At 42.7% G+C, this 17,441-nt stretch overlaps 1 protein-coding gene across 1 annotated transcript in view; it reads right to left on the bottom strand.

Moving 5' to 3' along the window:
- LOC310668798 (inositol polyphosphate 5-phosphatase OCRL-like) overlaps positions 1 to 17,441 on the bottom strand; it is a gene marked incomplete at its 3' end in the record, with an annotated part of 733,402 nt that overhangs the window by 227,452 nt on the left and 488,509 nt on the right.

Genomic DNA, 17,441 nt, shown 5'->3' with positions numbered 1-17,441 from the left:
CTTTAAAATTCCATTAATCTATTTACACTTAAATCCTTATAACATTTCTGCTAAAGCCATATAACTTCATTCCTTTTTTTAATGATATTTATTAAAAGTTTTATAGTTACAGAAGAGAAAGAAAAAAAGAGAAAAAACACAAAATGTATATATAGAAAAAAAAGAAAAAAGTAAAAAATTAAAAAATTAAAAAATACATCAAACAACAAAAAAGAAAACAATACCTCCACCCAACCAGAGAAAAAACACAATCCTTTTTTCACATCTCTATCCTTCAATGACTTATTTCCTCGACCTCCTCCCACCTCCCTTTTTTGTATTCCAGTTAATAATTAAGTCAGCAAATCCTTTCCATCTTTCACTGCTTACTATCTTTTAATTATCTTAATCTATTTTAACCTTATCAAAATATTAAAATTTATCTATACTTCAATCTAATAAAAAAAAACTTTAAATCTTAAACCCTTAAATCCTAAAATCTTATTTTTTCTTATAATATTTTATTAAAATTTTCACAATATAACAGAAAAAAACAAACAAAAAAGAAAAGAAAAAGAAAAAATACAAAGAATAGAAACAATTAAAAACAATTCCATCTTTCAGAACATATCTTACATTTGCTTGTTTCTCGGACTTCCCCACACCTCCCCTCTTTGTATTCCAGTTCAATTGTTTGTTCAGCAAATCCTTTCCCTCTTTACCTTTATCTTAATTTTGACCTTAATAAACTTTCACTTTAGCTTTCCATCTGTTAACGTTCCATTTTTACATATTCTTTCAAACATTATTGCTAAAAAACCCTTAACCTCAATCCAACATCATTCTATCATTCATTAATTTTGCAGTGTTTCTGTAAATAGTCTTTAAATTTCTTCCAATCTTCTTCCACCAACTCTTCTCCCTGGTCTCGGATTCTGCCAGTCATTTCTGCTAATTCCATATAGTCCATCATCTTCATCTGCCATTCTTCCAGGGTGGGTAGTTCTTGTGTCTTCCAATACTTCGCGATGAGCACTCTTGCTGCTGTTGTAGCATACATAAAAAAAAGTTCTATCTTTCTTTAACACCAATTGGCCAACCATGCCCAGGAGAAAGGCCTCTGGTTTCTTCGGGAAGGTATATTTAAATACCTTTTTCATTTCATTATATATCATCTCCCAGAAAGCCTTAATCCTTGGGCACGTCCACCAAAGGTGAAAGAATGTATCTTCAGTCTCTTTACATTTCCAACATTTATTATCGGGCAAATGATAGATGTTTGCAAGCTTGACTGGTGTCATGTACCACCTGTATATCATTTTCATAATATTCTCTCTTAAGGCATTACATGCCGTAAACTTCATATCTGTGGTCCATAACTGTTCCCAGTCAGCCATCATAATATTATGTCCAACATCTTGTGCCCATTTAATCATAGCAGATTTTACCATTTCGTCCTGAGTGTTCCATTTCAACAGCAGATTATACATTTTTGACAAAATCTTAGTTTTGGGTTCTAACAATTCTGTTTCCAATTTTGACTTTTCCACCTGGAAGCCAATTTTCTTATCCAATTTATATGCCTCCATTATCTGGTAATAGTGAAGCCAATCTCACACTTTATTTTTTAACTTCTCAAAGCTCTGCAGTTTCAATTTGTCTCCCTCTTGTTCCAAAATTTCCCAATATTTCGGCCATTTGGCCTCCATATTGAGCTTTTTCACAGCCTTTGCTTCCATTGGTGACAACCACCTTGGGGTTTTATTTTCAAGTAGATCTTTATACCTTATCCAAACATTAAACAATGCTTTCCTAACAATGTGATTTTTAAACATTTTATGCACTTTAACCTTTTCATACCCTAAGTATGCATGCCATCCAAAAGCATTATTAAAACCTTCTAAATCCAAAATGTCTGTGTTTTCAAGAAGCAGCCATTCTTTCAGCCAGCAAAAAGCTGCTGATTCATAGTAAAGTTTAAGGTCTGGCAGGGCAAATCCACCTCTTTCCTTCGCATCAGTTAATATTTTAAATTTTATTCTTGGTTTTTTGCCCTGCCAGACAAATCTAGAAATATCTTTCTGCCACCTCTTGAAACAGTCCATTTTGTCAATGACTTGCAATGTTTGAAACAAATATAACATTCTCGGCAATACATTCATTTTTATCGCTGCAATACGGCCTAACAGAGAAAACTTCAAATTTGACCAAATTTCCAAATCTTTTTTCACCTCCATCCAACATTTGTCATAGTTGTCTTTCAATAAATTCCCATTTTTAGCTGTCATATTAATCCCCAAATATTTCACTTTCTTAACAACTGTTAAACCTGTCTCATCCTGAAACCTCTCTCTCTCTATTCCTGTTAAATTCTTTTCCAATACCTTTGTTTTTAACTTATTCAATTTAAATCCTGCCACTTGACCAAATTCTTCAATCAGTTCTAAAACTCTTTTAGTACTAGATTCTGGCTCCTGCAATGTCAAAACTAAATCATCTGCAAATGCTCTTAGTTTATATTGTCTGGCTCCGACCTGTATCCCTTTAACCAATTGGTCCCTTCTAATCATATTCAAAAGGACCTTCAGGACTGATATAAAAAGCAATGGATAGATTGGGCAACCTTGTCGTGTTCCTTTTTCTATCCTGAATTCCTCCGTCACAACATTATTGACAATTAATTTAGCTTTTTGTTCAGAATAAATTGCACCTATACCATTTTCAAACTCATGGCCTACCCCCATCCCCTGGAGATTCTTCTTCATAAAACTCCAAGAAATATTGTCAAAGGCTTTCTCCGCATCCACAAAAATTAAAACTGCTTTAGTATTGATGTTCTCTTGTAGTAGTTCCAAAATATTAATTATATTTCTCATATTGTCAGATAAATGCCTACCTGGGAGAAAGCCTGCTTGATCTTTATGAATCTCTTCTACTAAAACTGTTTTTAGTCTTTTAGCCAAAATATCTGCAAAAATTTTGTAATCCACATTTAACAACGATATGGGGCGGTAGTTCTTAACCTGTGTCTTTTCAGTCTCTGTTTTCGGTATAAGTGTTATATACGCTTCCTTCCACGTCTCTGGTGCCCTTTTCCCTTCCAATATTTCATTACAGACTTCCTTCAAAGGTTGTATCAACCATTCTTTCAAAGATTTGTAATATCTGGAGGTCAATCCATCCGGCCCTGGAGATTTACCTAATTGCATATTCTGAATGGCACCTTCCACCTCTTGTTCAGTTGTTTTATAGCTCAACCTCAGTTTGTTTTCTTGAGAGATTCTTTGTAGTCCGTTTATTTTCAAAAATTGATCTATGTCCATCTCTTTCTGCGGCCGTTGTGTGTATAGTTGTTTAAAATACTTCTGGAAACATTTTCTGATCTCAGCTGGATTTTGTATAATCTTTCCATCCACTTCTAGATTGGTGATGGTATTTAATTTTTGTCTTTTTCTCATTTGCCAAGCTAGCAATTTTCCACATTTATTAGCCGACTCAAATGTCTTTTGTCTCATTTGTCTAATTTTCCATTCTATCTCTTGATTTATTATTTGCATGTATTGTACTTGGTATAATTTTATTTCTCTTAAAATTTCTTGTGACTTTGGTTTTACTCTCAGTCTCTTCTCACATTCCTTTATTTTTTCCAAAATTTTATCTTTCTTTTCATTTTGGGTTCTCCTCTTCAATGCATTTTGTTGTATTGAAAATCCTCTCGTAACGGCTTTACTTGCGTCCCAGATTACTCTTTTTTCAGTTGAAGTATTCATATTTATCTCAAAGTAATCTCTCAAGGTTTTTTGGGCCTTCTTCGTTACTTCTTCATCTCTAAATAGGTTGCCATTCATCCTCCATCTGAAGGAGCCAATTGGTGTTAAGTTCATCTCCATTTTCACGGCATTATGGTCGGAGCAAGTTTTAGGGCAGATTTCCACTTTTTTAATCTTTGGTGCCATACCTCTAGTAATCCATATTTGGTCAATTCTTGTCCATGTCATTTTGGCTTCAGAGAAGAAGGTTCCCTCTCTTCCCAAGGGGTTCTTTGTTCTCCAGATGTCTACTAAGTCCAGATTGTCTGTCAACTCAAAAAAAGTTTTCGGTAGTCTACCATCTTTAGTGACCACCTGTCTCTGTGCCTTATCCATATTTGTAGAGACCACTCCATTCATATCTCCCATCAAGATCACATTGTAGTCCAGATAGTCTGTCAATATATCATGCAACTTCTTAAAAAATTCAGATTTCCCCTCATTTGGTGCATACACCCCTACTATCAGAAACTTATCTCCATGAATTTGAATTTCAACTGCCACAAATCTTCCTTGATCATCTTTAAAGATAAATTTCGGTGATAGGCTCTCCTTTGCATAAATCACCACTCCTCTTTTTTTGACTCTATCTGATGAGATAAACTCCTGGCCCAATCTTTTATTAATCAAAAGTTTTCTATGTAGCCTTTTCACATGGGTTTCCTGTAAACAAATCAAGTCCAATTGTTCCTTTTTTAACAAATGAAAAATCTGTTTCCTTTTCTGCGGAGAATTTAGACCATTACAATTCCAACTTAATAGTTGCAAAGACATGTTGTAATTACTTTGCTACTCCTCCAACTGCACCTAATGCTTCTTCCTCCTCTGTCGGTGGTGCCACCTTCTCCAAGTTGTCTAAACCAAGAAGTATTCTTGCCTTGTCTATTATTCCTCTTCCTGGGACTCGTTGCTCTTTTCCAGACCCTTTCTGTAGGTCTTCTCCATAGTCCTTTAAAAATCTGTCTTTGTCATCCACTGATCTTATTTTTATTTTTTTTCCCCTTGAAGCTGAAAGATAGGCCTTGAGGGAATTCCCACCTAAAAATAATGTTGTTGCTTCTCAGCAGGGCAACCAAATCTCCGTAATTGGCTCTAAGTTCCAAAAGATATTTCAGGATATCCTTAAATATCTCCACTCTTGACTGATGTATTTTCAGGGCCTTCTGGAAATGCAGACCCAAGATTGTATCTCTCTCCTCTTTTGATCTGAGAGTAATCAGACAGTCTCTCACTTTGTTCTTCTTCCCTCCTCTTCCAAGCCTAAATGCACTCACAATCTTAAATTCTTCTTTCTCCAGATGTATATCCCAAAAGTCTGCAAATTCCTTCATAAGAAAATCACTTAATTTGTCTTGCTCAAGTTCAGGTACAGCCCTGATCCTCAGATTTGTTTGTTTCTCCTTCAGTTCAATCATAGACAACATCAACCTATGGTCTACCAATTGTCTATGTATCGGTGGTATTTCTTCTCTTGTAGCGACTGCTATCTCTTGGCTTCCTCAGCCGTCTTTCGAATCATGGCAGATTCCTGTAATACTTTCTGTATAGTCTCAGTATTAGTAGTGACCTTCTGACCCAGATTATTAATGCTTGCAGTATTTTGGTCAATTTTACCTGATGCTACTTCTAAAGTTAAACTTTTCAAAGATTCCTGAACATTGTCCAGGGATTCTTGGATTTTAACTAATCCCGCAGCTAAAACTTATTCAGTTGACATACCTTTTGATTTAGTTTGTGGTGGAGCACCCCCTGGTGGGCCAGATGCTGAGGCTCTTCTCTGTTGGCCAATATCTGGGCGAAAAGATTTGCCAGACCTCGTTGTTTTTTCCTGAGGCAATTCTAGTTTTTCTTTCCCATCTGCCATAACACACACACTAGATAAAGTCAAGGTCAGTCCCACGGCTGAAATTGTTTAAACAGTGGAAATTTCCTTTGGCTCTATTGATGCTAACAGTTTCCAGCCTCCACTAGGGGGACACAGTATCAGTCAATTTATTTACCTTGGTTAAAGTATCCTTTTCTTTCCCTTATGTCCCCCTTTCTTCTAAAATAAACACTATATCGATTTTCCCTTAGTCCCGGTTACTTTTGTATCCAATCAAAAACACTGTATCTCTTCTTGCGGAGCTAGCTGTCAAAAAGATACTTCAGCGCTTTTCACAGTACGGCATGCTATTTCCCTTGGCAGCCCGTTCCCAGGTTTTTGAGCGGTGGTTTTTATGCTTTACCTTCTTTATCTACAGGCAAATACCGTATTTTTCGTCCCATAGGACGCTCCGTCCCATAGGACGCACCTACTTTTTTTTGGGGGGGGGGGAAATAAAGGAAAAAATTTTTCCCCAAAACCAGGTCGGGGAACAGTGGGATGGCGGCGCTGCGCCTCCCCGCTGTCCCCCGAGCTTGTGGGGCTGGCCGATGTCTGCCCGGCAGGAGGGGCGCTCTGCTTCAGGGCGCCCCACGCGCCGGGCGGCAGGCTGCGGACACCTGCGCAAAGCACGGGGCGTCCTCCGGAGGGCGCCCCGTGCTCCGCGCTGCAGGCTGCCGCCCGCAAGCCTTGCGCTCCCGGGGGGAGTTCCCCCGGGCGCGCAAGGCTTGCGGACACCTGCGCGAAGCACGGGACGTCCTCTGAAGGGCGCCCCATGCTCCGTGCTGCAGGCTACCACCCGCAAGCGTTGCGCTCCCGTGGGAGTTCCCCCGGGCGTGCAAGGCTTGCGGACACCTGCGTGAAGCACGGGACGTCCTCCGAAGGGCGCCCCGTGCTCCGCGCTGCAGGCTGCCGCCCGCAAGCCTTGCGCGCCCGGGGGGAGTTCCCCCGGGTGCGCAAGGCTTGCGGATAGCTTCCTGTAGCCTGGAAAGCAAGAGGGGTCTGTGCGCACCGACACCTCTCGCTCTCCAGGCTTCCGCGAAAGCCTGCATTCGCCCCATAGGACGCACACACATTTCCCCTTCATTTTTGGAGGGGAAAAAGTGCGTCTTATAGGGCGAAAAATACGGTATAACGTTCAACTTCCCCCCCCTCCGCTCCTGCAACCGGGGGGGGGGGGGATCTCTTGCTTGACGTTGGATTTTTTAAGTCCTTTTAAAACGTCTTTTAAAGTTCTAGCTCTCAGTCTCTTTGCTTAGATCTATATACAATGGCGGAAGGCGGACTTCCTTTTCTTACCTTACCGCTTCGGTTCCCAATTAGTCCTTTTGCTTTGATCTCCAATCTCTGATCTTCCCCTACTCACGGGTAGTTGCTTTAATCCAAATTAATCCAAAGAAGTCAGCGCTCTCCGGTAACAGCTGTGCGGCTTCACTCTGAAGAGGAAGCAGTCGACTCTCAGCACCGCGCCACACACCCCGCCTCGCTTCGGAGCCCGTTACTGGTTTCCTTTGTCGAGTTGAGGGGGCGCAAAAGGTGCCCGCCGAGTCCCACGTTCGCAAGCTTCACCTGCCTGCGATTTCAGGGGTCCCCGCTTCACCGCAGCGGATCAGACCCGATTTCTTCAGAGCTCTTCCCTCCGGAGATCAGAGGGATGCCGCCATTACCTTATCATATCTCAACTAAAGTCATATAAGTTGATTCCACCATCTCCTAACATTCCTTAATTATACAATATTATACTGAATAATGTTTTAAAAATTTCCAATCTTCTTCCACCGTCTCTTCTCCCTGGTGTCGGATTTTATCAGTCTTTTCTATCAGTTCGATAAAGTTCATCAACCTGGTGCTCTTCTGACCGAGGCTCTTAACTCCTCTCCCTGTCCTGTTTGCAAGTTTCTTTTAGTGCCAGAAATTAAGTCCCAAAGGGCTTCCTTCTTAGCAGCTCCTTGGTCCCATCTCAGTAAATTTGCCCATACTCCATATTCAAAGTTGTAATCCAGAAAATGTTCCAGGGCATACTCCACAGGCCCTTTGAGACTGAAGAGCTCCACTTTTCCAGTCTCTCCCTCAGTGCCTACCTCCATCAGAAAATCTGCCCATCTTCCCTTCTTCAGTACAAATGGGGCACCGTCTCTTCGATTTTGACTCTCAAACTCCATCACCTCAGAATTCAACTTATGTCCATCAATTTGTTTCTGTGGGGCCGGGGCCTCCACTTGAGTTTCTTGAGGTGCAGAAACAGTTTGTTCCATCTTCTTCTCCCGAACTTGCCATTTCAAGATTGGTTCCTGAGTCACAACCCGAGTGGTTCCTGTTAAAATGTTCACATTTTGTTCCAAATCAAATACACTTTGTCCCAAAGTGTCCATTTTCTTTACCGTCAAGTCCGTCTTCTCATGTAATTGTTCCAACAGAGCATTTATTTTTTCAAATGCATTCACTAGAGCATCTTGTTTCCCCATTCTTATCCAGAGACTTTCCAAGGTCGCTTCTTTCACAGCCCTTGGTTCTTTAGTGGAAAGTTCCACTTCGCAGTTACAAGTTGCAACAGTTTCAGAAGCTCCCTCTATAGGCAACAGTTTCTGTTTGTATCTATTCTTGTTATTCCAAATCAAAATCCAGTATCAAAGTTACTGTTCAACTTTTCTCCTTTTTAAGTGCCACAAGGACAATGCAAATATATATATATATCTTATTCAACCATCCATCAGGATGTATTCCATTCCCAGTTATTAATTTTCTCAGAATAAAATTTTTTGACAGCCCGATCCCAGGCTCGAAACAGTGGTAAATTATCTCGTCTCCCTCACTCTCCCGCAGGTTTAAACTGTCCACAAAGGATTCCCCCCTCTTCTTCTGCTTCCAAGGGGGTATTCGATGTCTTAAATAGTGAAAATTTAATACTTTACAGAGTACTTTTCCCAGGCTTTAGCTTGCGACGTCTTTGCTTTGATCTGTTTACAAAACAGAAGGCGGACTTCCTGTTTAGACCTTCACGTTCAAATGCCAAATTTAGATGTTTAAATAGTCCAATTTTCTGTTTACTTATGAATATTTTCTTAAAGTCCAAATGTCCACAAGAAAAGTCGGCGCTTTCTGGCAACAGCAATGCGGCTTCACTCCTTGAAAGAAGCGGTTGATTCGATGTACCGCGCCGCTCACCCCACGTCTCTCCGGAGCCCCAAAACCGGGTATCCCTGCGAGTAGGGGAGGCGCAAAAGGTACCTGCCGAATCCCAAGTCCACGAGCTTCTTCCGCTCGTGGTTTCTAGCGAGTCTCCGCCTCGCCATGGCGATCAGACCCTGATTTCCAAGGAGCGGATTCCTCCGAAACGGAGGAAATCCGCCATTACCAGAAGCGCCAACCCGGAAGTCCAGCCCTATAACTTCATTCCAACAATCTTTTAACATTCATTAATTTTGCAATATTTCTGTAAGTAATCTTTAAACTTTTTCCAGTCTTCTTCTACCGACCCCTCTCCCTGGTCTCGGATTCTGCCAGTCATTTCCGCCAGTTCCATGTAGTCCATCAACTTCAACTGCCATTCTTCCTGGGTGGGTAAATCTTGTGTCTTCCAATACTTTGCAATAAGTATTCTTGCTGCTGTTGTTGCATACATAAAAAAAGTTCTATCCTTCTTTAGCACCAATTGACCTGTGATCTTGACGTCGGTCAACAGCTGGAGATGATGGGGCTTGGGAGTCCAACTTCTGAAGGGGTGGACCTTGCAGGTGTGCAGGCATTTTGCCTCATGGAGAGAGTTGTTAGGAAATCAAAAGCTGCCTTCTACCAGGTCAGAATGAATTTCTGACCTCCCCCAGTTTGGATTCCTACATTGCAGGGGGTTGGACTAGATGACCCTCGTGATCCCTTCCAACCCCACAATTCATTAATTAAGTCTACTCTGGCTGGCAGCAGCTCTCTGTGGCCCAATCCTTTTTCAGGTGGAGGTGCCATAGAGTTTCAACTTGAGACTCTGCATACAAAGCATATGGCACACCACCAAATGATGATCCTTCCCCAAAGCAAGGGGCCCCGTTATTCTTGTTCAGACACTATTTTTTTCAGTGATCTAAAAGACCCTTTCTGGCACCTGAAATGCTGCCCAAAGGAGCCTGCCGTTTTCCTTTTGATTTCCCCATTACCACAGCAAGAGCAATTAAACTAGCAGGCCTAGGTGACTTCTGACAGTTGTCAAGAACCACAAGAATATGCCAAATCATGGATGGTGAGGCTCAATGGCTACTAGCCATAATGGCCACAGAACATACTCCACCAAGAGAAGCAGTATGGCTTGGAGGAGGGGAGCGTGCTGTTGCATCTCATTGGCCAATGTGAGAACAGGATGCTGGGCCAGATGGACCAATGGCCTGATCCAGCAGGGCTGCTCTCATGCTCTTATGCCCTGGCAGACTCATCTTGAGAGAGCGCCAAGTCTCATTCCCAGACTTCCTTGACACAAAGAGGATTCTCATTCAGCCTGCTGCACCTTTCAAGGAACTGCAACACTGCTTATACATGCCATGAAACAGAGGGTGCTGGTTATCAGGACAAATGTGGGGAAAAGGAGCCAAAACATTTCTAGAGCAGGGATGGCTTGAGGAAGACAACATATCACAGCCTTGCATTTCACAACTCGCCTAGCAGCCTTTGGCAACCCGGAATTCCATGCAAGCAAAGTGAGCAGGTGAAGGAGAGCTGGATCTCTCTCTTCCTCCGTGGCTTGGTGTCCATTCTGGCTGCAGAGGAAAGGAAGTCCGCCCAGCCCTCAACTCTAGCCCTCCTCCAACAGCTTGCTTAGCAGAAAGCCATGTTTAAAATATATATTTTTACTAGCCTGCTCAGGAGGATGGAAAGGCAGGCCACTACTAGCATCTCAGCAGACTAGGAAAAACAAACAAGCCTTGCAGAAGAATGATTGAGAGGACTTACTTACAAAGGCTCAACTATCAAGCAGGATCTGTTTTAGAGTCGAATTTGTACGACGGGATGAACTTGATCTCTGTTGAGAGCAGTAAGGAGTTAATCTGCTGTGCCTCGGCTCTGAAGGGGAGGGCTTACCAGGGCCGTAAGCCAGGATGTGACGTGAGCAGTCTGGAATGCTCTGTGTGTTCTGTGCGAAACCGAAAGTGCCAGTTGAGCTGCTGAGCTCAAAGAGAGCAGAGCTGAAAAAAATGCAGCTCCAGTCCGGAGGATTCTAACTCTGTGTTTGTTGTTTTTGGAACAATAAAAGAAGCTAGAGAAAAGAACCTGCCGTCTCTTTTTGATTAAGCCCTTATCACACGTGACGTTGCGCATTTCTGCTGAAGTGTTTTACTGCTGATGATATGTTTGCAGAGGTCCGCGCAGGGGAAGCGTGCCGGATGCCAAGTTGACCATAAATCAGTCTGAAGAGATTTATGGAAGCACTCGGACTTTTTAATTAACTCCTCTACAATCTCTCCCTCTGTGAAATCAGGAAAAGCTGTCTTTTGGGTACGCTGAATGTTTAGCTAAAGCCAAAAAGAAATCGTTTATCAGCAGAAAAGCAAAAGACCCCCTGTTGCCTGACAATGGAGTTTATTAACAGCCACTGTTGTGCTGGAAGACCAAGGTGAAGTACTAGTAGGTTAAAGGTAAAGGTAAAGGGACCCCTGGTTGGACAGTGTTCTCGAAGCTACAAACATGAGTCTGACCAAACTGCGGGAGGCAGTGGAAGACAGGAGTGCCTGGCTTGCTCTGGTCCATGGGGTCACAAAGAGGCGGACACGACTAAACCACTAAACAACAAGAACAAAGGGACCCCTGACCATTAGGTCCAGTCGTGACCAACTCTGGGGTTGCGGCGCTCATCTCGCTTTATTGGCCAAGGGAGCCGGCGTACAGCTTCCGGGTCATGTGGCCAGCATGACTAAGCCGCTTCTGGTGAACCAGAGCAGCACACAGAAACGGCGTTTAGCTTCCCACCAGAGCGGTACCTATTGATCTACTTGCACTTTGATGTGCTTTCAAACTACTAGGTTGGCAGGAGCAGGGACCGAGCAAGGGAAGCTCACCCCATCGCAGGGATTCGAACCGCCGACCTTCTGATCGTCAAGCCCTAGGCTCTGTGGTTTAACCCACAGTGCCACCCGCGTCCCTACTAGTAGGTTAGCCAAGTGCAAAAAAAGGGGTATACCTGCTAAAATCCTATCTTATACACACTTACTTAAGGTACAGGATGCTTGTGCATTTTTGCCCCATGTCATCTTAAATTACTTTGCTGCATCACACGACCGGAAAATCCTCTAACTCAGGAGTAGCAGACACGTAGCCCTCACAATGCTGCAGAACTACAATTCCCATCATCCCTGATTACTGGCCATGATGGCTGGAGCCAACAGGAACTGCAGCTCAGTAACATCTGGCAGACCACAGGTTAGCCATACCTACAATATGCAATGTTATATGTACCAATAATCCATACAAACTGTTAACCACCACCAAAATACACCCCGACACTATGAGCAACTGCAAAACCATCCTTTTGCATCCTACGTTGGCTCCCAGCATGTTTCTGAGCACAATTCTGAGTGTTGGTGCCAACCTTTAAAGGCCTAAGTGGCCTCAGCCCTGAAAGAGTGTCTCCATCCCCATTGTTCAGCCCAGGCATCAGGGTCCAGCACCGAGGGCCTTCTGGCGGTTTCCTCACTGTGAGAAGCAAAGTTACAGGGAACCAGGCAGAGGGCCTTCTGAGTAGTGGCACCTGCCCTGTGGGACACCCTCCCGTCAGATGTCAAGGAGATAAGTAACTATACAGCCTTTAGGGAAGTTTTTAATGTTTTATGATGGTTTTGCATATGTTGGAAGTCTGAGGCTGGCCACCCTTGCCTTCCTTGCAGCATCCTTCTCAAAGGGCTAAGGCATGACTACGCTCACAGAGTTTAAATCCACCATAAGGTGCAGCAATCAGGCCTCTGTTTCAACACAAAATACCAATGATCCTTATGCCAAGTGGGAGAAAGGTCGTCAACATGATGAACACACAAACCTTGGAGAGAAAAATGTAAAACAAAAAGCATCAGCAATTTAATTGGACTTAATGGAAGTATCTGCTGATAAGAACATGTGAGCAACGCAGATTTTCCAGATCGATGCAAAACCTAGAGCAGGAAACCTTAGACCTTTAGATATTGCTGGACAGCAGCTATGCTGGGGCTGATGGGAGTCCAACAACATCTGGAGTGTGTGCTGAGCTAGGAAAGCCCTGAAACTTGGCAACCTCTTGACTTTTGATGGTCCAGTACTTAACCCTTTTGTCTTAAGTAGCCCTTGGAGCAAAAGACACATTAAGGGTGATTTCCCTCAATGGTTCCAAGTTTTACATAAGGAAATTTGGATAGGTTTCTCCTTGCAGCACACGCTCTCCAAACCTCCTCTCCCCCCTCCTTCCTCTCTCTCTTTTTTTTAAGCTGATCTAGCCTCTGTGCATGTGCAGAGTTCATGTATCAGCAAACCTTTTATACTATTGAAAATGTTGCATCTTTTGGCTAAATTACCATTTGAATAAAGGAAGGGAAGGGTAAGGAGTAGATTTAAAAAATAGGGTTAGATTTAAAACAAAACAAGAAACTCCGCAATTCAAGTATTTACCAAAGCTAGAAGTTTTCTAAGGGATCATGTTTCTTGCAGCCCAAGCAAGGGAGTGCTTACTTTATTTACAGGAAAGGGCTATCATTATTGGTCATTTTATTGGTCATTTTATCTGGTCATTCGCGGAACAATCAACCGCTCTCTTATTTATGAGTAAAAATGGCCAGAGAGTCAGGATTCATAGCATATTATTTTTTTTAACATTCTCAGTCATTTCAGCCTTACCATTTGCAGACAATTTTTTCTGCCCTTTATTTACAGGATGGATGGTTAAGGCTCATTCTACTTGACTATATGAATTTTTATGTGCTTAAACTTTGAATAGACTTTTAAGTTTGATTTTTGTAAATAATAGACAAAATGATAAACACTGTAATCACTCAAATGCCTGATATCACCAGTTCTGCTTCAAAACATCACGGCTTTCACCTCTCACCTTTTTAAAAAACAAAGAGCAAAGTTGGGCTGAATTTCAACTCATCACATGCTTGCAGACACATGGCCCTCCACACAGCCACAAATTGGGAAAGTTGAAAGGGACCCTGGGGTCATCTAGTCCAACCCTAAAATACAGGGTTCATAGCAAGATTTGTACTACCAAAGAGACACGCACATACTTATGTACACAGACACAACTGTTTGAAGAGACCACAAGCCATGCTCCTATCATGTACTAACGAAGAGGAAAATAAAAGTACCCAACTTTATACAGAACCCTTTTAGCAGATCTTGAAGCTAGTTTGAGTGAGAGTTTACTTCCTTAGACTAAAGAGTGCAAGTTCCTAGAGAAATGATCTTTAAAGTAAGATTGAAGTGAACATTTTTCCTAAGATAGGGAGAGGATCTCTTATAAAGCATAGTTAAAACAGCCATAGATTTGATTTAAAAGGAATACAAAAGTGAACAATTTTTCCTAAACTTGCAGAGGAATAGTAAGCCTAATCTATGCCTCCCCCCCTTGCAGTTTCCTTTAAAGGAAGCTTACTCGGGAGTAAATTTACCTGGCACAGAAGTAAGAAGGAAAGGGGGGAAAAACCTGAAAGAGACAGAATGAGACAAGGCGGGCATTTTCTAAGAAAAGAGGCCAGGAAGTCTTATAGAGACTGATATCAGGAGCCTTACAATAGCTCTTCTGTCCAACCAAATCAAAGTTAAAACTGGACTCAGATATTTTTCTTAGAAGGAACACCATACTTTCATAGGCATATGCTTAATGAAATACATACACTGCATTTTAGCTTGAGAGAGCAATTGTGCTCAACTAGGCTTTTGCAGCAGAAACATTGGGTTAACTTCACATTCCAAAATAGACTGGAACACAGGTGTACTCACAAACTCAAAAGTTACAACAAAAAATCATTTACCATTAGACTTAAAATCACCCTCCTCACTTAAACTAGAGGAAGGAGGTGGGGTAATCCTCCTTTCAGAACACAAGTAGCACGTATACAGGATTTTACCACTTGGGAGGAAAACTCTCTTTTAGAGCCTCTTTCAAATAACAAACATTTGCACACTTCATTCTCCATTTTGTCTTGTTTAAGATTGATAAGGCCCAACATGGCTTTCTTAGATTTAAAATTTTGGAGCAAGCTTGCATTTTTATTTTAGATGGCACATTTAAGATAAGCAGCTGCTGGATGTTACCTAAGTACAATTTAAACACAGGAAAAACGTTTCTTAAACACAAATTTAAGGGGACTGTCAGAGTCCAGGCGCAAAGTAAGCACCAATTGGGCTTCTTTCACGCCAGGGGTCTGAGGACTATTTTTCTTTTGATTGAGGTGCACCCATTTTCAATTAAAAGGGGTTTGGACCTGGGCAAAACTCCGAAGGGTCCGGAAAAGGGGATACATGGACAAAACCCCGAGGGGAAAAACCTGGGGATACCTGGACAAATCTCCGAGGGGAAAAACCTGGGGACACCTGGACAAAACTCCGAGGGGAAAAACCTGGGGATACCTGGACAAATCTCCGAAGGGGAACCTGGGGATACCTCACTTAATCTCTATTCTACAACCCACAGCAACCTCCCTGCCTCTTACAATCTAACTCAGAGTCCCTACTGAACGCTTGCACACTTGCAATGCCAGATTGAGACTCTGGAATATGAAAGATGGAAAGGAATTCAGCGCCCTTGTGTTCTCTGTTCACAGGTCATTTCTAACAAAGATCGCCATGGCAGAGGTGCGGCTGCGCTGGGACTTATAGTTTCAGGGCAGAAGAAATTGCACAACCTTTCTGGGCAAAACTCCGAAGGAATAGGTTGGCATATAGAATTAAGTGGAAGAAATCACACACAACCTTGTGCCTGGGCATACTCTGAAGGGCTAGGGCTGGTGTTGAGATCGAGAGGACAGAAAGGAGGAGAAGGGAATTTTTTCAAGAGAAGTATAGGTTTGCTGTGGTTTGCAGAATCCCACCCTACTACCCATTTTTCCTACTCATACTCACTTCGCAAGCGCTGTCCTGGTGATCCCGGGATCTCTTGACTGGTTGTTTAAGGCCGGCCTGATCAAGCGTTGCTTCCTCTGGTTAACCCCGCTGAACCTCCAGTTATTTCCAGACCCTGGGATCGATGGAGGACTGGTCATTCCTCCTGGCAAACTGCCTGGTGCGCGCTGGATAACCAGTCCTTCCTCGCTTTCAGAATCCGGGTAACTAAAAGTCCCTTCGTGCGTGGTCGCCATCTGTTGTAAATAAAAATATGCCCTTTTCCCTTATGGGGTATCCAAGAGCCCATATAGATTCCTTACATAGGTTCCCTATTGGTAGGAGAAAATAACAGAGGCCAACCAGAGAATATTGAGAAGCAAAGCAGCTAGTAAGCTTGATCTTTATTGATCTGTTGCAACAGGGTACTCCCCTCACACGCAGGAGAGGAAGAGGACCCCCAAAATTGCTGTGCAAGGGCTTATAAAGACTTTTGAAATTCCCATCCTGTAGATCAAGACCACTCCAGAAACATTATGCATACATCACAGAAATTTAAATGTTGTTTTTCTCCTGTCAAAGTTTATCTCCTGTCTGGCAAGTTACTTGATTGGATTGCCTGGGGAGCCTGGCCATTCTTTTGTAGTGGTAAAATACTTATTTCCTGGGCCAGGTCACAGGCTCACACCTTATTCAAACAGACATATCTTGTGAGGAAAGAGACAATGGGGAGGCTTTTCCAGTTTAACCTTGCAGAGAAAGGATTTGGTCAGTTTAGGAATCAAAATGGTTCCAGGTTGGTCTTCCTGTGTTGATCTATGTATGTGCAGTTATGAACATTACCATATATCTAATACCATAAAATTCCTATCACACAGTCCTACTTATTCCAAGGCAACCCTCCAACTTAATTGGGACTTGCTTCTAATTCAGGTTGCACAAACCTGCAACCTTAAAAAGCATTTGTAGAAGTCGGAGTCATCCTATGTTCTTTGCTCCTAACTGCCTGAAAGTGGTTTCTCTAGCCTAGGCTGGGGTATCCCAGACAAAGGAAATAAACCGGGCAATATCCTAAACCACCACATATAACACAAAGATGTCTCTCACCTGGTCGTAGGTCAGAAGTCTTTGAAACTCATTTTTAGTGATCAGGTGACAATGCTGGAAAAAAGCAAAGCAACCACAGCTACAGGCTAGCTCATGGGGTCGGGGGTCGGGGGGCAGCCTGCTGCCACTTCCTGCAATATGTAGTAAGACTGATAGCTAGGATTGGGCAGTATGATCATATTAGGCTAGTGCTCTGTGAACTAGACTGGCTCTTGAACTGCTTCCAGGCCCAATTCAGAGCATCCCATTTGGCCTTTCAAGTGTTTCAAGGTTTGGGAAAAGGGTACCAGAAGAAGGCCCACTTATGTTTGCACTGCCTCTCCACTGACTAGAATCCCTTTCCCAGGGAACTCCTGCTCTTTCAAGTATGGCAGGGCCTTTTCAGTCATGGCACCCTACCAGCTCAGGACTGACTACATGGACTGGCAGCAGCTTTCCGGCAGAGATCATGCCCATCCCGATATGCACACACTGGTGACTGAGCCTGGAACCTTCTCCATGCAAAATTGCCGCTCTGCTTTTGTGTTACTGCCCTTAACAAACTGCAACTCCCACCCCGATTACTGGAGAAGTTGCCCACATTTGCTATAATCTAATACATCTCTGCCACTCGGTTTATGTTGCTCTCTACTGGC

This window comes from Podarcis tiliguerta (assembly GCF_965153285.1).
Source record: "Podarcis tiliguerta genome assembly, chromosome: W".
Classification (NCBI taxonomy): Eukaryota; Metazoa; Chordata; class Lepidosauria; order Squamata; family Lacertidae; genus Podarcis; species Podarcis tiliguerta.
The sequence above is the reverse complement of the archived record's forward strand: the minus strand, read 5'-3'. Positions and strand labels throughout refer to the sequence as shown.